This window comes from Triticum urartu, chromosome 5A, assembly GCF_056163025.1.
Source record: "Triticum urartu cultivar PI428250 chromosome 5A, HENAU_Tu73, whole genome shotgun sequence".
Lineage (NCBI taxonomy): Eukaryota > Viridiplantae > Streptophyta > Magnoliopsida > Poales > Poaceae > Triticum > Triticum urartu.
Window position 1 is genome coordinate 107,249,856 of NC_141877.1, and position 20,793 is coordinate 107,270,648.

The window sequence follows — 20,793 nt, forward strand, 5'->3', positions numbered from 1 at the left end:
GTTTTGGTGGCTTTGATCCTCGAGGGATCTATACCCATTTTGCACACTGTATCCTGATAGAGCAGGTTCAAGCTGCTGCCGCCGTCCATAAGGACTCGAGTGAGGTGAAATCCGTCGATGATGGGGTCTAGGAACAATGCGGTGAATCCTCCATGACGGATACTAGTGGGGTGGTCCCTACGATCGAAGGTGATCGGACCAGAGGACCATGGGTTGAACTTTGGGGCGACGGGCTCTATCGCATAGACGTCCCTTAGTGCACGCTTCCGTTCCCTCTTGGGAATGTGGGTTGCATATATCATGTTCATTGTCTTCACTTGTGGGGTAACCTCTTCTGTCCTCCCGTGTTCGGCGGCCGGGGCTCCTCCTCGTCATCATTGTGCAGCCCCTTGTCCTTGTTTTCGGCATTCAACTTGCCGGCCTGCTTGAACACCCAGCACTCTCTGTTGGTGTGATTGGCTGGCTTATTGGGGCTACCGTGGATTTGACACGAGCGATCAAGTATGTGATCCAAACTGGACGGGTCTGGAGTACTTCTTTTGAATGGTTTTTTCCGCTGATCGGATCTAGAGCCTCTGAATCCGGCATTGACTACCGTATCATCGGCGTTATCACCGTTGTTGCGGCGCTTATGTCTGTTACGACGTGGTCTACCGTAGGAATCTTTAGTATCCGAAGCGCTCGGATTCATTGATGTGTTGTTGCTGTGAGCCAGCCAGCTATGCTCGCCCGCGCAAAAGCAGGTCATGAGTGTCGTGAGGGCTACCATAGACTTAGGCTTCTCCTGGCCGAGGTGCCGGGCAAGCCACTCGTCACGGATGTTGTGCTTGAATGCTGCTAAGGCCTCTGCATCCGGACAGTCAACAATTTGTTTTTTCTTAGTTAGGAACCGTGTCTAGAATTGCCTGGCTGATTCCCCTGGCTGCTGAGTTATATGGCTCAAGTCATCGGCATCTGGTGGTTGCACATAAGTGCCCTGGAAGTTGTCAAGGAATGCATCTTCCAAATCCTCCCAACTGCTGACGGAGTCTGCGGGCAAGCTATCCAGCCAATGCCGAGCTGGTCCTTTGAGTTTTAGTGGGAGGTACTTGATGGCATGTAGATCATCACCGCGAGCCATGTGGATGTGGAGGAGGAAATCCTCGATCCATACAGCGGAATCTGTTGTACCATCATACGATTCGATATTTACGGGTTTAAAACCCTCCGGGGATTCGTGATCCATAACTTCATCAGTGAAGCATAGGGGGTGTTCGGCGCCTCTGTGCCGGGCTATATCATGACACAGTTCATATGAGTCTTGTTTGCTGTATTCGGCCCGCCCGGATTTACTTTTAGTGTATCTGGCATGACAGTCATCGTCCCGCATTGGCGCGCACGCTCGTGACCCGTATATCGATCTTGCATGTTTTGCCCTGCTTTCCAATACGTCTCGCAGGTCCCGTGTGTTGCCCCAGGCCATGGTATTTTTCTTTGAGTGGCGGCGGGGTGCGGGCTGAACTTCAGGCTGAAACGCCTCTCTGGCTCGGCCATGAGGTGGCCGGTCAGCCGCACCATACACTGGTGATGTAGGTTTCAGTGCTTCCTCCTCGAGTTGGGGTAGCGACCTGCACTTTGGGTAACTCTTGGAGGGGCGCTCGAGTTCGTATTCCTCGGCTGCAAGGACTTCGGTCCATCTGTCTGCTAGCAAATCTTAATCAGCCCGAAGCTGTTGTTGCTTTTTCTTCAAGCTATTTGTTGTGGCCATAAGCCGGCGCTTGAAGCGCTCCTGTTCGACGAGATCCTCAAGCACGATAAATTCTTCGTCGCCAAGGCTCACCTCGTCTTCGGAGAGAGGCATGTAATTGTCCACCTCCGATTCTCCATCTGCTGCCCGCTCTGGAGGGCTAGCTTGTTCACCCTCCCACTCTAAATCGTGTTGGAGGGGATTGTTGTCGTCTTCGGCACTATCCGAAGTGTTATTATCTCTTGTGCCGGTATCACTACTTTTGCTATGGCGGGACTTAGAGCGGCGCCGCTGACGTCGGCGCCTGGGTTGCTTCTTGGAGGGGTCATCCTCCGCTGTCTCGTCGCCATTGCCTTCTTTGGGGATGTTCACCATGTATATATCATATGATGAGGTGGCGGTCCAGCGCCCTGTGGGTGGTGGTTCCTGCTCGTCTCCTGCATCGTCGTCCATACCGTCGATGTCTTCGGAGTCAAAGTCGAGCATGTTGGTTAAATCGTCGACAGTGACTACTAAGTGGGTGGTGGGTGGGGAGCGAATTTCTTCGTCATCCGCATCCCATTCTAGCCGAACATAGTTCGACCAAGGTTCTCCTGACAAGGAGAGAGACCTTAATGAATTTAGCATGTCGCCAAAAGGTGAGTGCTGAAAGATGTCCATGGAGGTGAACTCCATGATTGGCGCCCAATCGGATTCGGTAGGCACGGACGCAGGCAGCTCGGAGTCCGTGGCCGGAGATGAATCCAGTGGTTCTACAACACGGCTCTCATAAGGGGTGAAGTCAGTATCCGGCTCTATCGCCACTGAGAGTGCGGCCTCCGTGGCGGGGTCTATCCACCCATCCTCGGATGGCGCAATTTTCTCCGGATTAAGGCCGGAGTAGTTGCAGGTGTGATCTCCCGAACACTGTCCGACGGCAGAGTTACGTCATGCTCGTCGTGATTGTGCGGCACACCTGGCAAGAGCTCGAATCCGTCGAAGATCAAGTCTCCGCGGATGTCGGCAGTGTAGTTTAGGTTTCTGAACCTGACCTGATGGCCAGGGGCGTAGCTCTCGATCTGCTCCAGATGACCAAGAGAGTTGGCCCGCAGTGCGAAGCCGCCGAATACGAGGATCTATCCGGGGAGGAAAACCTCACCCTGGACCGCATCGTTACCGATGATCGAAGGATCCATCAAGCCTTACAGTGACGGCATATTGGAACTATCAATGAAAGCACCAATGTCGGTGTCAAAACCGGCGGATCTCGGGTAGGGGGTCCCGAACTATGCATCTAAGGCGGATGGTAACAGGAGGAAGGGGACACGATGTTTACCCAGGTTCGGGCCCTCTTGATGGAGGTAATACCCTACGTCCTACTTCATTGATCTTGATGATATGAGTCTTACAAGAGTTGATCTACCACGAGATCGTAGAGGCTAAACCCTAGAAGCTAGCCTATGGTATGATTGTCTGTTGTCCTACAGACTAAACCCTCCGGTTTATATAGACACCGGAGGGGGCTAGGGTTACACAGAGTCGGTTACAAGGGAGGAGATCTACATATCTGTATTGCCAAGCTTGCCTTCCACGCCAAGGAGAGTCCTATCCGGACACGGGACGAAGTCTTCAATCTTGTATCTTCATAGTCCAACAGTCCGGCCAAAGGATATGGTCCGGCTGTCCGGAGACCCCCTAATCCAGAACTCCCTCAGCAGATGCTTGCAATAGAGGTTAATCATAAGTGGGATGCTTGTCCAATTATGGACAGCACCCAAGCAGCGGTCCACCCACATATCAGATTATCAAAGTACCGAACGGGAATCATATGATCGTGATGAAACCTAGCTTGATGATAATTCCCATGTGTCTTCGGGAGCGCTTTTCTCTATATAAGAATTTGTCCAGGCTTGTCCTTTGCTACAAAAAGTATTGGGCCACCTTTCTGCACTTTATTTACTTTTGTTACTTGTTGCTCGTTACAAATTATCTTATCACAAAACTATCTATTACCTATAATTTCAGTGCTTGCAGAGAATACCTTGCTGAAAACCGCTTATCATTTCCTTCTGCTCCTTGTTGGGTTCGACACTCTTACTTATCGAAAGGACTACGATATATCCCCTATACTTGTAGGTCATCAAGACTCTTTTCTGGCGCCATTGCTGGGGAGTGAAGCGCCTTTGGTAGGTGGAATTTGGTAAGGAAAAATGTATATAGTGTGCTGAAATTTACTGTCACTTGTTACTATGGAAATTAATCCTTTGAGGGGCTTGTTCGGGGTATCTTCACCCCGACCAGTAGAGCATAGAGTTGCTCCTCAACCTACTGAACCTGCTGAAAATGAAAATGTCTACTTTGAAATTCCTTCGGGTATGATAGAAAAACTGCTAGCTAATCCTTTTGCAGGAGATGGAACATTACATCCTGATGAGCACCTAATATATATGGATGAAGTTTGTGGATTATTTAAGCTTGCAGGTATGCCCGATGATTTTATCAAGAAGAAGGTCTTCCCTTTATCTTTGGAGGGAGACGCATTGACATGGTATAGGCTATGTGATGATATGGGATCATGGAACTACAAACGATTGAAATTGGAATTTCATCAGAAGTTTTATCCTATCCATCTTGTTCATCGTGATCGTAATTATATATATAATTTTTGGCCTCGCGAAGGAGAAATCATCGCTCAAGCTTGGGGGAGGCTTAAGTCAATGTTATATTCATGCCCCAATCATGAGCTCTCAAGATAAATGATTATTCAAAAATTTTATGCTCGGCTTTCTGATAATAACCGCACCATGCTCGATACTTCTTGTGCTGGCTCTTTTATGATCAAGACTATTGAATTCAAATGGGATTTATTGGAAAGCATTAAACGCAACTCCGAAGATTGGGATATCAACGAAGGTAAGGAGTCAGGTATGACACCTAAGTTTGATTGTGTTAAATCTTTTATGGATACTGATGTTTTCCGTAAATTTAGCACTAAATATGGACTTGACTCTAAAATAGTAGCTTCTTTCTGTGAATATTTTGCTACGCATATTGATCTCCCTAAAGAGAAGTGGTTTAAATACCATCCTCCCATAGAAGTAAAAGTAGCTGCACCTATTAAAGTTGAAGAAAAGACTATCACTTATAATGATCCTATTGTTCCTACTTCTTATGTTGAGAAACCACCTTTTCCTGTTAGCATAAAAGATCATGCTAAAGCTTCAACTGTTGTTCGTAAAAGCAATACTAGAACCTCCTGAGAAAGTTAAAGTTGAACCTAATATTGCTATTGTTAAGGATCTCTTGGCTGATAATGTTGATGGGCATGTTATTTATTTCTATGATGAAACTGCTAGAATTGCTAAACCTTGTGCTAAAGATAAACATAGACCTGTGGTAGGCATGCCTATTATTTCTGTTAAAATAGGAGATCATTGTTATCATGGCTTGTGTGATATGGGTGCTAGTGCTAGTGCAATACCTATTGACTTATACAGAGAAATTATGCATGATATTGCACCTGCTGAGTTAGAAGATATTGATGTCACCATTAAACTTGCCAATGGAGATACTATTTCACCAATGGGAATTGTTAGATATGTTGAAGTCTTGTGTGGGAAAACTAAATATCCTGCTGATTTTCTTGTTCTTGGTTCCCCACAAGATAGCTTTTGCCCCATTATATTTGGTAGACCCTTCTTAAACACTGTTAATGCTAGGATAGACTGCAAAAAGGATGTTATTACTATTGGTTTAGGTGATATGTCTCATGAGTTCAACTTTTCTAAATTTCATAGACAACACCGTGAAGAAGAATTGCCTAGTAAAGATGAAATCATTGCTCTTGCTTCTATTGCCGTACCTCCTAGTGATCCTTTAGAACAATATTTGCTAGACCATGAAAATGATATGTTTATGAATGAAAGAAGGGAAATAGATGAAGTGTTCTTTAAATAGGGACCTATTCTGAAACACAACTTGCCTGTTGAAATCTTAGGGGATCCTCCTCCACCCAAGGGTGATCCCATGTTTGAGCTTAAACCATTGCCTAATACTCTTAAATATGCTTATCTTGATGAAAAGAAGATATATCCTGTTATTATTAGTGCTAACCTTTCAGAGAAGGAGGAAGAAAGATTATTGAAAACTCTGAAGAAGCACCGTGATACTATTGGATATACTCTTGATGATCTTAAGGGCATTAGTCCCACTCTATGTCAACACAAAATAAATTTGGAAAGAGATGCCAAACCAATTATTGATCACCAACGATGACTAAATCCTAAGGCGAAAGAAGTGGTAAGAAAAGAAATACTAAATCTCCTTGAGGCAGGTATAATTTATCCCGTTGCTGATAGTCAGTGGGTAAGTCATGTCCATTGTGTTCCTAAGAAGGGAGGTATTACTGTCATTCCTAATGATAAAGATGAATTGATTCTGCAAAGATTTATTACAGGTTATAGGATGGTAATTGATTTCCGCAAATTAAATAAGGCTACTAAAAAATATCATTACCCCTTACCTTTTATTGATCAAATGCTAGAAAGATTATCCAAACATACACATTTTTGCTTTCTAGATGGTTATTCTGGTTTCTCCCAAATACCTGTGTCAGCTGATGATCAATCTAAGACCACTTTTACTTGGCCTTTCGGTACTTTTGCTTATAGACGTATGCCTTTTGGTTTATTTAATGCACCTGCTACCTTTCAAAGATCCATGATGGCTATATTTTCTGAGTTTTTTGAAAAGATATGTGAGGTATTCATGGATGATTCTCCGTTTATGGATCCTCTTTTGATGATTGCTTAAGCAACCTTGATTGAATTTTGCAGAGATGTGAAGAAACTAACCTTGTCTTGAATTGGGAGAAATGCCACTTTATGCTTAATGAAGGTATTGTCTTGGGGCACAAAATTTCTGAAAGAGGCATTGAAGTTGATAAAGCTAAAGTTGACGCTATTGAAAAGATGCCGTGTCCCAAGGACATCAAAGGTATAAGAAGTTTCCTTGGTCATGCCGGTTTTTATAGGAGGTTCATTAAGGATTTCTCAAAAATCTCTTGGCATCTGACTAATTTATTACAAAAAGATATACCGTTCGTCTTTGATAATGATTGTGTAGAAGCCTTTAAAATACTTAAGAAAGCATTAATCTCTTCACCTATTGTTCAGCCACCTGATTGGAATTTACCTTCTGAAATTATGTGTGATGCTAGTGATTATGATGTAGGTGATGTTCTAGGGCAAAGAGTTGATAAGAAATTAAATGTTATTCAATATGCTAGTAAAACTCTAGACAATGCCCAGAGAAATTATGCTACAACCGAAAAGGAATTCTTAGCAGTTGTATTTGCTTGTGATAAGTTCAGACCTTATATGGTTGATTCTAAAGTAACTATTCACACTAATCATGCTTCTATTAAATATCTTATGGAAAATAAAGATGCTAAACCTAGACTTATTAGATGGGTTCTCTTGCTCACTACAAAAAAAATACACTTCCGTGATGATACGTGTTTGTCACAGTAGGTTGTGTTTTCTGTCATGCATGTACATCCATGACAAATTTATGACAGAATCAAGATAGTCATACCTATGCTATCATAGAAGTGTTCCATGACATTGCCAAAATTATCATCACGGAAGTGTCCACTTCCATGACGATAAATCGCGCGTCACAGAAGTGCTTTCGTCAAGGGTGACCGACACGTGGCATCCACCGTAACAGAACGCCGTTAAGCTATCGGGTAGGATTTTGGATCCGATAACCCGTTAACAACCACGACCAATGCCGATTTTCCACGTGTAAAATTTCATTGGCTGACGGATCCACGCGTCAGCTCCGCGTTGGCACAGGTGTCACTCATCCAACGGTCGAGATGGGACTATGATATGTTGACACGTGGACCGGCCCAAAAGTGGCCCACAAAGATTAAATGGGTCGGCCCAACCAAAGGCCCATAAGATTTAGCGGACCATAATGGGTCGGCCCAGCTAAAGGCCCACAAAATTTAGCAGACCATAATGGGCCAGCCCAGCTAAAGGCCCACACAATTTTGCAAACCATAATGGGCCGGCCTAGCTAAAGGCCCACAAGATTTTGCGGACCACAATGGGACGGCCCAGCTAAAGGCCCACAAGATTCTGCCGACCATAATGGGCCGGCCAAGCTAAAGGCCCAACATTCTCTGTCAAATCGGCCCGTCAATGGCCTGTCCTAAACTTGTCATCAACGCGGCCCATGGTCACTTCTGGCCCGTTAACAGTCCGCTAAGTAATTGGGCCGAATTAGGCCCGGTGTATTTCCGGCCTGTTAAAGGTCCGGCTTCATTTGGGCCCATTTACAGGCCATCAAAACTTTCGGCCCATAAACGATCGTCAAGGATTTGGGTCATATTCGGCCATGTCTGACATTCGGCCTATTAGAGGCCCACTATAGCTTTGGGCCACTTTCGGCCTGTTGTCATTTTCGGCCTGTTAACGCCGGACGTAAACCATGGGCCATATGTGGCCCAATGTCATATCGGGCCCATTAACAGCCCATATAAAAATGACGATAATCTAGCCCGACCGAAGCTCCGGCCTATTAAAGGCCCGTGTATTAGGTTGGCGCATTTACGGCCCGTCCGAATTTTGGCCTGTTAAAGTCCAGTCGGTTATTTGGCACAATCAGGGCCCAATCTCACTTTCGGTCTATTAAAGGCCCATGTATTTTATGGGCTCGAGATATTTACACCTGTAAACGGCCTATTTTTACTGAGGGCCCAAATTATGTTTCGGCCTGTTAAAGGCCTACTATGGGCACAGGCCTACCAGAAAAATATGAAAGCTTATGCTGATTTAGGCCCAGATATTTTTAGTGGGCTACATGCCAATTTCGGTCCGTAATCATTTTTAGCCCAATTGGAATGGATCCGATGAATGTTGGCATGTTGGGCTCCTACGAAGCTTTCGGCCGAATACATTACTAAGATAAACCTACACTATACAAAAATAGCGTCGTAATTACTGCAGCCTGAGGCAGCATCATAAATGTTGTATCACAACAAAATAAATTCCAACCATACAACAAAAGGCCTGTTGGCATAAAGTTTACAGTCCTTCCAGATAAAAGAACCATCATATGTATAGAAGCACAGATCATTTGACCTGAGTGCTAATGTTTTAGGCTGTAGAATCTGATGGAGCAGCACGATCTCCACCTTTTTCCGTCATTGCTCTTGAACAACAAAGCGAATGTCTGATAGTCTGGTTTCAAAACCATTCATATCTCGACGACATTTCTCAACCACTATTCTTGTTTCCGAAATAACGTCCATTAGGGATTGGACTTGTGTCTGGAGCACAGATATATCACTCTGTCTAGCGGGAAGATTTTGTTCAGTAGGCGATTTGGACGAGGTTACCTTGACAACCAACCCAGAATTACGCAGGAAGGTGCTTTCCGCACTGTTAGTGGAGAGATACTGACGCACATTCAACAAGAGGTGACATTGTGCCTGTAGTAGCCTCGTCACCTTTAGGTGGTTGTGGCTGTTCAATCATTTGTTCCATAGCTTCCTGAAAGTTTGAACTTGTAGATTAGTGTACCAGATAAGTTACTAATGAGACAAAAACAAACAAAGTAGGTTAAACGTTTATACATAACTTATTTTGGTGAACTACTGTAATACATTAGCATGTATTATAGTGCCAACTACATAAAAAAATCACTTTCGGAACATATGTCCATGTAGCATGCCTACTGTATTGTCTATTTCCTCACATTCGTTGACATCTAAGGATAAAGAGACATGGTTTAAAGTAGGATCAACATAGTATGACATCATTCATATCATGGGAAAACAGATATAAAACAAACAGGCTATTTATCATTGTGTGCGCACGTGAACATAACAACTAGATTACAGATCAAGACCAAAAGAATATCCTTCATCTCTTTTAAACCATGTAAGGTGAAATGATACGTTAAGACAACTATGAATAAAAGTGAACAGAGTAACTGACATTGGCTGCAAACCAAGTAGTTAAATGAACACATCACAGTACCAATCAGTTCAAGGCAGGAGGAGTAAAGACTCGGCTTGAACTGGTGTGCTCATGCCCTTCATCTTGCTGGTGTGGCAATCCTTGAAGATTTGCACTGCATTCGGTTCAGGTTCTTTTTGGTCCGCACGGGATTTCCTCTGTATTTGGAACAAGTCAATATAGATACGATAATATGGCACAAAAAAATAAGGAAGTAGCAGCTATTTACAAGAGCCTCGCAGTGTGCAATATAGCTACAAGATCCTGTGGTCTGTTGGAATTTCACTTTAGAACGGTTGGTTTTGTTCTTCAAACAGTTAGCCTAGAAGAAGATACACTTGTAAAGCACATACATAAATACAAGTTCAATATGTGGTCTGATCAAATACATATAGCCTACCTGATACTTTGGATCAGACCAGTGTTTAACGAGGGTTGTCCAGTCTTCATCTGTAATATATTCCACTGGAGATGATTGGGCGATTTCATTGTTAGCCTTGCCTTCAAAGTGAGATTTTCTAAGGTGGTACCGATACTGTCGTAGAGTAGACTGAAAAACATGAGTGCATGCTTGTCTAGTTGCATCATCTTTCGGATCCAACTTGAACCTCATCTGTTGAAAAAAGAATGTGAGTCTTATTAGGAGGAAGCTAGAAAGTATGGGATAGAGCAAGACAATATTACTAATTGCGATGAAAAACATTACTTACGGATAAATGGTCAAGGAAGGTGTTAAACTGGGTATTGTCTTTCTCATTCCTGTACTGGATCCACATTGGGAGGATACGTGCATGACACCTAACGGCAACAGCTTCCTCTGATACTAACTTGGTTGACTCTGTAGCATCATGTGGCCTTTTTAAACCTGTCTCAAAATGGATCTCCATTCTTCCTCCTTTAGATTTTGTTAATCTGTCAAGCATTATCCCTTATGTCTGTTTCCGCTTGCGCCATGGTGCTAGTTCAACAACGAATATGGAAAGTGTTAGTGTACATCAAACTGTGAGAGTACATATAGAGGAGCATGCAACTGTCAGGTACTGTCTTGGTGTTGATGCTCATGAGGTTCATCTGATCTTGCCAAGTCCTATTGTGTCAGCAGTGCTTCGGAAGTAGTGTTAGGTGTGAAGGCAGCTTGGGAACTGGCCAGTTCTGGAGCAAACGAACAAGTAACTGGTTGAGATGCTAGTACAGTTGAAGCGGATGCTGTAGCTAGTGGAGCAGGTGATACTGTGTTTGTAGATTTAGCCGGTGGACTTGGACCTTCTACTGCACTATAAGTACCAGCAGAATCTCGATGGCAGAACCTTTTCCGTTTCACCCGACGAGTAACAACACTCCCTACTCTATTATTTTCCTTGCTCTTTTTTGACTTTGCCATGTCAAGCTGTACCCACAACACAAAAGAATAAAATCACTCTTCAGAACTCATTGATGCATCATACAGACAAGCAATACTTTGATGTAAGACAACCGTATGAGGATGGAATATGTAAGAAAAACAGGACGGCATGACATATTCACAGCTACGATGTGCAAACTAAGCAGAAGGATTTTCAAGAAAATAGAAGTAACGCAAGCTAGACACCATATGAAAGATGCAACCAATATTACTCTGCCAAGTTAAAAGTGTCTTGTCATAAGTGGCAATTCGAAAAATTAGAACCAGTACAACGTAGAAATCAATGCAAGATGCAACCACTATCAAGCTGCCATGTTAAAAGCGTCCAATCATGAGTGACTGGTGCGGGATACACAACAGCAGTACTTTGATGTAAGAACATGGTATGATAGATAGATGCAGTGTATCCTAGACACAAAAAGCCATGTCATATGCACATGTATAACGTATAAACTCAGCAGGTGCAATTTAATCAAAATAGAAGAAATACAGGCTAGAAAACATATGCAACATGAAACCAATTATCACACTGTCAACTTAGAGCAAGCACCTGCGATGGTGGAGTACGGGAGATGAACTCATCATGTAGACTTGGGACTTCAACTTCATTAGCAGTAGCAGTGGCAAATCTAGAGTCTCTGTTTGCGTCGGTGTGGAGGACCACCAACATCCCCTAACTTACTCTTTTCCTTCCTATTTTCTGATATTGCCTTATGAAGTCAAAACCACAAGAAGATGAATAAAATTAGCTCTGCATAACTGGTTGATGCATGATACAGACGAACACTACTTTGATATAAGGCAAGCGAAGAATAGGAGGATGGAATATATACAAAAAAAGACAGCGTTTCATATTCACACGTACGATAGGAGGATGGAATATGTATGAAAAAACAGTAAGCGGAAGGCATTTCAACAAAATTAGAAGAAATGAAAGCCAGGCACCATATGAACATGCAACCAATATCACTCTATCAGGTAAAAAGTGTCTCGTCATAAGTGCCATTTCAAGAAATTAGAAGCAGTACAAGCTAGGAGACAATGCAAGATGCAACCTACATCACAGTCCCAAGTTAAATGTGTCTTATGGATAAGTGATCATTGCAGGTATAAGTTGTAAGCTACGCAGATGCAATTCAACATAATCAGAAGCAATACAAACTAGACATCATACGGAAAACGCAACCACGTATAACAGTTCCAAGTAAGAGCAAGCACATGTGATGGTGGAGTAGGGGAGATGTGCTCATCATGTACACGTATGTTCTAGAAACATGAACACATGTCATATTCACAGGCATTATGTGTAAAGTAACCAGATGCAATTCAAGTTAGAAGCAATACAAGCTAGACATCATACGTAACATGCAACCACATATAATAGTGTCAAGTTAGAGCAAGCACCTGTGATGGTGGAGTAGGGGAGATGTGCTCATCATCTACACAGCTATGTTGACTGTCCAGCCTTGTGTTGTCTTGCGAATCTTGTTGGGAGGATGGCGGAGTAGAATCTGTAGAGACCCCCTGTTTGAGTTGCTCCGAAGGACCACCATCATCCACTGCTGGACTAATTTCCATCAGCTGTAATGATTTTGCATTGTGAAGTCAAACCGATAAGAAAAAGGAATAAAATTCGCTCTTCAGAACTCATTCATGCATGATACTGACGAACACTACTCGGATGAAAGGCAAACACATGATGCGAGGATGGAATATGTATGAAAAATAGGATGGTGTGACATATTCACACCTATGATGTGGTAACTAAGCAGAAGGCATTTCAACAAATTAGAAGCACTGCAAGCTAGACACCATATGAAAGATGTAACCAATATCACTCTGCCAAGTTCAAACTGTATGGCGTTTCAACAAATTAGAAGCAGTACATGCTAGAAATCATATGCAAGACACAACCAATATCACAGTGGCGACTTAAAGGTGCCTTATCATAAGATATAGTATGTACCAAAAACAGGAAAGCGTGTCATATTCACATGTATCATGTGTAAGCTAAGCAGATGCAGTTTACACTAATTAGGAGCAATACGAGCTAGACACCATATGCAACATGCAACCAGATATCACACTGCCAAGTTAGAGCAAGCACCTTGGATGGTGGAGTAGGGGAGCGGAGACTTGGACCTTCTAATGCACTATCAGTACAAGGAGAATCGGTAGAGATGCTCCGTTTACGTTGCTGCAGAGGACCACCATCATCGCCTTCCTTACTCTTTTCCTTCCTCTTTCTTGATTTTGCCTTGTCAAGTCAAACCCACAAGAAAAAGGAATAAAATTTTCTCTTCAGAACTCATTGATGCATGATACTGACGAACACTACTTTCATGTAAGACGAACACTACATATCACACTTCCAAGTAAGAGCAAGCACCTGCGATGGTGGTGTGGGGGAATTGCGGTGATAAACTAGAGAGCTACGTTGACTATCTTCATTTAGCCTTGCTGTTTCTTGAGAATCATGTGGGGAGGATGACACTGCACTCTTTAAACGAGTATGGCATCTCACAGAAACCCACCCGGGTGACTGTCTCATCATAAGTGATTGACGAGGGATACAAAAGAGCATTAGTTTGATGTACGAACATGGTTAACTTGCCACATCAGACTTTATGCCTATTTGGCAAGCTTAAGCACCTGTAGGAGCATGTAAAAGTAAGTACAATAGTGCGCTTTACATGGCATTTTTTCATATGTGGAGGAAAGAGAGGCAAGGAAAAAGTGGAGAAGTGGGCTCTCATGCAAGAGCCAGCCTCTACTACATGGTGGAGCATTGGGAGAGGCACCTGTATGGAGGTGGTCAGGAATCTGGGAGACTCACGCCGGTCGTAGCGCCGCAGTTAAAATGATAATGGCAAGTCAAATCACGGGGCCCCACCTGTCCAGCAGTAACTCGTTGTCAAATCACATAGCCCTACGTTTGCAGCAACCTACTCCCTCGTCTTCTCGCGTCTCTGTCGAACTGACTAGGCGGAACTGCCCCGCCGCCTACCGCGCAGGAAAAGCCCCGCCCTCGACTTTTAAATACAACTACATCTGCTTAAGAATCCAATGATATACTTTTTGTGACATAGTAACTCATATTTAGTTAGTCAAATGGATGAGCTAGAACTACGTGCAGGCCCTATAAACCGAGACGCGTAAAAATAAAAAAAACCGAGACGGAGAGGGTAGTTCAGCACGTATCATTTTAGATCAATATAGTCGGGATTCACCAAGGAGCAAAACCAAGTGGTAGGTTGCTACTGTCATGTTGGCGTAGCAACTCAAGCAGGGTCAGTCCGCACACGAAATGGCGACACACTTAACAGGACCCCTTTGGCCGACATGTGGCTCATCCACCGTCTTGTTCCACGTGCGATGCACCAAATTATAGTTCGAAGCAGCGGTTGGAATTGGAGGCACCCCGGTCGTAGCGCCGCAGTAGTAGAAAATGAGCGACGAGGGGTCAAATCACCAAGCCCCACCTTTCCCGCATTAAGCTGGTCGGACGAAGCAACCATCATTTCACTCTAGGGCGCAAGAGCATAAAGAAAAGAGAAAACAATGATGCGTGCGGCAGCTACCTAGGGCACCATAGGGTAGGGGTCTCCACTACATATCCTTTTTTTGAAAGCGCCTCCACTACAAATCGGCTTCTCCCTCGTCCTCTTGAAGAAAAACCGATGCTGAGTGCGGCGGTAGCGTTTGTAGGAGTACTACGGTGTGCGGGGCCACGTCGTAGTAAACGGGTTCGAGCTGACGCCTTAAATATGTGTGGGCCGCTTGGTTTTACAGGAACGAGGCAGCATTTTGGGTTTGGGGACCAGTGGAGATATAGTACGTACAAAAAATTGTAGACGTAGGTTCGACCGAAAGGCAGTGATGCATGGGCCCTGCATTTTGATATACCCAGGGCCGCGTGAAATTTGCTACTCTACTCAAAACTAGTAAGGTACACATGTATTGAACGCATGAGATTTCGAAACCAAATTATGAATAAATACACACTATAGCATGTAAAGCTTTGAGTCATATATGCATGACGTAGATGTTCGTTTAGTTCTTATAGTTCATCTCATTCAAAATCAATAAGCATTATAAAAATGTTTAGATTCATGGGGTTGTGCATTGTACTCCCTCCATTCCAAAATAGATGACCCAACTTTGCACTAACTTTGTACAAAGTTAGTGCAAAGTTGGGTCATCTATTTAGTTAGTGCAAAGTTGGGTCATCTATTTTGGAACGGAGGGAGTAAATCATAAAGTAAAAAACAAATAATGGCAATTCATTTAGAAAAAAATAATCAATTATGATACAGAAGATTCTAGAACAAAGGAGAAGTTCTTGTGTTTTGAGGTTTGTGCATTATGCTTAAGTTCAACCATGGAGTCTTCTAAATTGTACATGTGGCAGATCTAGTGGAATGTTGATGATATCCAATGGCCAGTAGTGCTCGGATTTGCCTATCTCTGCACTGTCGGGTTAGCTTCATCCAGCGACCATCTTTCAAAGTTGTTGGCACACTATATAGTTCTTGTGCCATAGTTGCATGTTTTGGAAAAAAGCTACTAGTGGGTTGTACTATCTATTTAGGAATAGAAGATGTATACATGGAAGTTGTAGGGAAAGAGATGACATGGAGCATCTCAATTCCTATGAGTAGGGATTGGAAAAGAGATGTCATTTGGTTCACATCATAGGAACTTTTCTATTGAATCTAGAGATGACATGTTTCTCAATTCCTATGACGAGGGATTAGAAAAGAGATGTAATTTGGTTCATATCATAGGAACTTTTCTATTGAATATACACTAATGTTTATTTTCCTTTGAAATTAAGGGAGTATAGGAATCCATTCATATGAACCAAGTGGCTCTAAAGCTATAGAAATGATATCATGTTTATTTCCTTTGAAATGTGGAGTATATGAATCTATTCCTATGAACCAATTGGCTCTAAAGGAAAAAATCCTATAAAAATCATCTCATATAGAGTTCCTATGATATTCCTCGACACTAAAGGATGCTTGAAATTGCTGCGGGTGATACGATGGTCTTTCTTTGTAGACTCCTCACCCAACTTTATAGTTACCTCTCGAAGATGAATGAAATGATATATACATGGTATTCTACATGTGCAATTTGGTACACGAAAACTCGGTAAAAGTTTGCGAGGTTCAAATTTTCAATAAAGCTATATGCACTGCATTTTGGAACGGAGGGAGCATACGGCAGTTGCTAACACTCACGTGGAAGATTTGTGTGTAGGAGGAGTGGCTGTTCTGTTAAATAACATGGCAAAACTGACACTGTCGGATGCCGATCTAACGGTCCTTACGGCGTTCATCAGGAAAAGGCTTGTGGCGAATGTTTTTCAGATAATGATTTACGGACACATGCATTGCATTGATACGTGCCCCCCTATCTCTCACGCACACGCACCCTCACGAGTCACGACTCTCCCGAGTCCTCTCGCAGACTCGCACATCGCACCCACCGTCTATCTGCAGGTAGATGTCACGCACATATGTGCTCTTCACACCCTACCCTCAGAACTTCTAAAAAACAAAAGATGGCACGCACATTTTATTTTAGCTCACACGTCACACACTTCTACTATTACTCTTGCAGCGAACGTTCTTTGGGCATAGTATATTGTACTCTCACGAAGAGAAGCGGTGCACGCACGCACTAGTTCTCTCACACCCACTCGCGGGTACACGTAGGAGCGCACTTTTTTGAAGCTGGTACAACAAAATCACTCCACTATATATAAAAGCAAGAGCCTTAGCGCTTGCTTTACTAGGGTTCCTCTCGTTCACTCTCTCATGCTCTCCAGATCTAAGCAACACATAGGTGGCCACACTCTCTCTCAGCTCACGGCTGGTCACAAATCCGGCCGGACAACCTCGACTGGGTAGGGGTGTAGGTGCATCGTTCACGCTGTCGTCGGCGGCGAGGGAGGAGACCAACGGCTGCCCGCGCGTCCCGATCGGCGGCCGTGCCGTTCTCTCCGAGAGAGCGCCGGCTCGGGAGGGCCTCCGACCCCTTCTTCCTCCCTGCGGTATTGCGGCCAAGATGCGGCCTCCCGACGTCGTCTTTGCGACATGCCGACGACCCTCAGGTATATATTCCTTCGAAACCTGCCTTGCTCTACTGCCCCAGCTCCCTTCGTGTGGATACTTTTCTACTTCTGTCCACTATTCAAAAGCCACCTAGACTTCTACTATTATTAGAAGTAAAGCTATTTCATACAGTCAACTCAAAGCGTTGGTTCAAATAGGGAAGAAAGTGGGAAAGATGTAGCATGAATCTAGGACTTGGTTCTAAGAGGAAATGGGGGAAAGTAGTAATATTTGTCACTGTTTAAATAACCGTATTTCTTATTTGCGCAAACAGGGATGTTTGTCTCCGTATCATTTCTATCCGCGCAATCAAAAGCACACACCTCAGTTTTAGTACAACTGCGCAAAATGAGATGGCTATCCCTCGCTGCCGTCGTCTAACCTCCCGTCTTCAAGGTATCCCTACATTGGTAGTAACTAAGGTAGAATGACCAACGCAATCTAAAAGAAGTTGATTCGTACGTTTTACTTCCTGATTGCAGTGTAGGGACGAGCGAAAACAACTGCATCCTAGTCCGGAATGCACTTTCTACCAGTTCATCCATGGACCAAGGACTAGCTGGCACGGCTACACGGCGGTTTTTTGGACAGGTGCACGGACAAGAGGCATTGTGGTCTGCTTATTTTTGCAAATAGCGGTGCTTAAATTTAGTGGAATGCACAAGCATTTCAGCTGGTCAGTACACTGCATGGTTCAGTTCAGCATTCTAGCTGACACCACAATTATAATTGGTTATTATCGAATGAGAGAACCTAACCCTGAATGGTGGCAACAAGAAAAAACTAGAGTGAACTCCAGGAAATTTAAACCTATCGGGAGGCCCTTTGCTCAGAGAGAAGCCTCGCTTGTTTTTTCCTGATTTGTAAACCTTCTCACAACTTTGTCTTTTGCTGTGAACTAGTATATGTTTGTTATGTTCTATGAATCATTGAGATGTATAAAATTGCTTAACTTATGCTTTTCAAGTTTTTTATGAAGACGTGTTTAATGTGAGTGTTACACATGAGCGCTAGACTAGCATGTGAATGTTTGGAATTTATTACATTGTGGCCTCAATTAACTTCATGAACCACTGTAACAAGATACATAGTTGATTATATGTAAGACAGCAGATTGTTGATTGTTAGCTGGTCGATAGCCTAGTGTTGAAGCGAGCGGAGCCAATGTGCCATGTTTTGCACAACTGCTTACAAGTGGGGTAGCACCAATAGTGTTTACAAGTACTTATGTATACGTCGGCGCACGGTTCTCGAACGAGTCCTCTATTTCATCAAAACACACACTGCTCGTATGATAAACCGTGACAACTTATGTCTTACCATGCCATATTCATGAAAAAACTAGTGAGGACGCATCCGTTTCGGCAACAATTACGATGGTTCTCACATGATTCATGGGAACACAAAAGTAGCAGCAGTTCCCATAGATGGATTCAAACAGAGTACTAGCCCCAGAGGGGTCGATAACAGGCAAGGTTCGGATAATTAGACACAATCCAAACTACTATTAAACACTAGCTGGGGCAACTATTTCATGCCTCGATCTAATTTGGGCTGGACACAAGACGGACCTTGCCATGAACATCATCGAGGACGTCCCGCAGCAGCTCAATCCTGTGAACCTTCATGAAGACAACCTTGTGGCCTTGCCACTGATAAACTTGTTTATGGAGGCATGCCACGTCATCTTCCTGTGTAAGCTTGACAAGAACAGTATTCTTCACAAACGAAGGAGTAGCTTTGAACTTCTTGTGCTTCAGTACACCCTGGACAACACACCTGACAACAGTGAGGCTGGAATACAACTCTTCATTGGTATAACCACAAATGGCTTCCAGGATCCAACAGCCTAAGAACTCTGTTTTCCTAGTGCGTATATTCAGGTCGTCTGCCTCATAGCGAGTGACATGTACAACCACACAATCCTTGTCTGCATCAGGGCTCTAATTGAAACAGAAACAAATTCTGAATTACTTTTCAGTGGAAGAAACACAAGTTATTTAAACCACTACGTATACCATGGCATCGAAGCTAATAAAATTTTGCATTATTAATCACCACATACTTCCTTTTCTAAAAAAAATCACCACATACTTAGATGAAAAACCACAATCGAGATCGACAAAGAAGGAAATCACCTTGGGCAGCTCAGCGGGGGGGACACATCCTCGAAGGGGGAAAACTGCTCCTGCAGTGCCACGGGGGCTGTAACCTCACACGGGGCGTTGACCATCTCAGTATCTGGGGTCGCCTTGGTGGTTGCCTCCATCTTCTTGGAGCTCTCTGTCTCGTGGGGATCAGACTCCCGTGTCTGCTCCAATATCGGCAGATCTTTGCCTGGTTCTCCTTGGTCCATCATGAAACTGACGAATACTAGGAGACCACTGAAAGGAAAACACAATCGCAATGACAATGAAACAAAAAAGAGAGTGAGGATCGGTTACTGCTTTGCAAAAGTTCTTTTTTTCCTCTGAACAAAAATATACCAACATAACGGATCCGCTTACCTTCCCTTTGTTCGGAGAGAAGAACAGTGGGAGATGCAAGTGTTGCCTTTCTTGAAGACGGTGAGGGAGAAGGGGATTTAGCGAAGAGTGAAATGATGGTTGCTTCGTCCGTCAAACTTAGACTGCGGGGCGGTGGGGTTTTGTGATACGACGGCTCGTTACTGCCGCGCTATGACTGGGGTGACTCTCCGCCTGCATACTGCCTTCTAATTTGGTGGATGGCATTTGGGCCCCCGCGCTACATGGCCCGCATGTCGGTGAACAAAAGTATAACGGCATTCAGTAGAGGGAGATGTTTCAATGACCTAGGAGGAGCCAGAAGCGGTAGAGTGTCTCCACTGTACTGGTAGTAATTGTTTTTCTGGTTAGCTGTAGAGTGTCTCCACTGTACTAGTAGTAATTGTTTCTCGGGTCCCAAGACAAAACAGCCCATCCACACTAGTAAATAGTAAAATCAATTCAAAAGCGCATATATTTACTGAATGAGAGGCGCTACCCACACCCAGCACTCCCCCCAAAAAAAATCTGGGTGCTCTTCTTCCTCCTCGCTCCCACCCACCTCACGTCAGCTCGCTCCACTCGTACCCCCAAATTCCTCACCTCACTCCTATAGAAAACCCCAGCTCCCCTACTTCCTCACTCCTACAAAAAACCCAGCTCCCCTTCTTCTTCGCTCGCACTACAACTAGGCTCGTCATTCGTTACTCTGCTCAAATCCGTGAGCGCGACACGACGCCCTCAAGGAAAATGGAGTCGGCTGACCCCAGCGCCAAGAAGATGAGGCTCCCGCCAGCGGTGATGCCTGTTGTAGATCCCGCACCCGGCAGCGCGGGGAGAAGTAGCGACCCCGCCCCCACTGGATCCCAGGAACCCATAGAATCTCGGGTGGACCGCATCAGCGATCTCCTGGACGCCATCCTTGGGGAGATCATATCGTTTCTCCCCACCAAGGATTGCTGCCGCACCCAAGTCCTCTCAATTCGGTGGTGCCCTCTATGGCGCGCCATTCACCTTAATCTCGACTGTC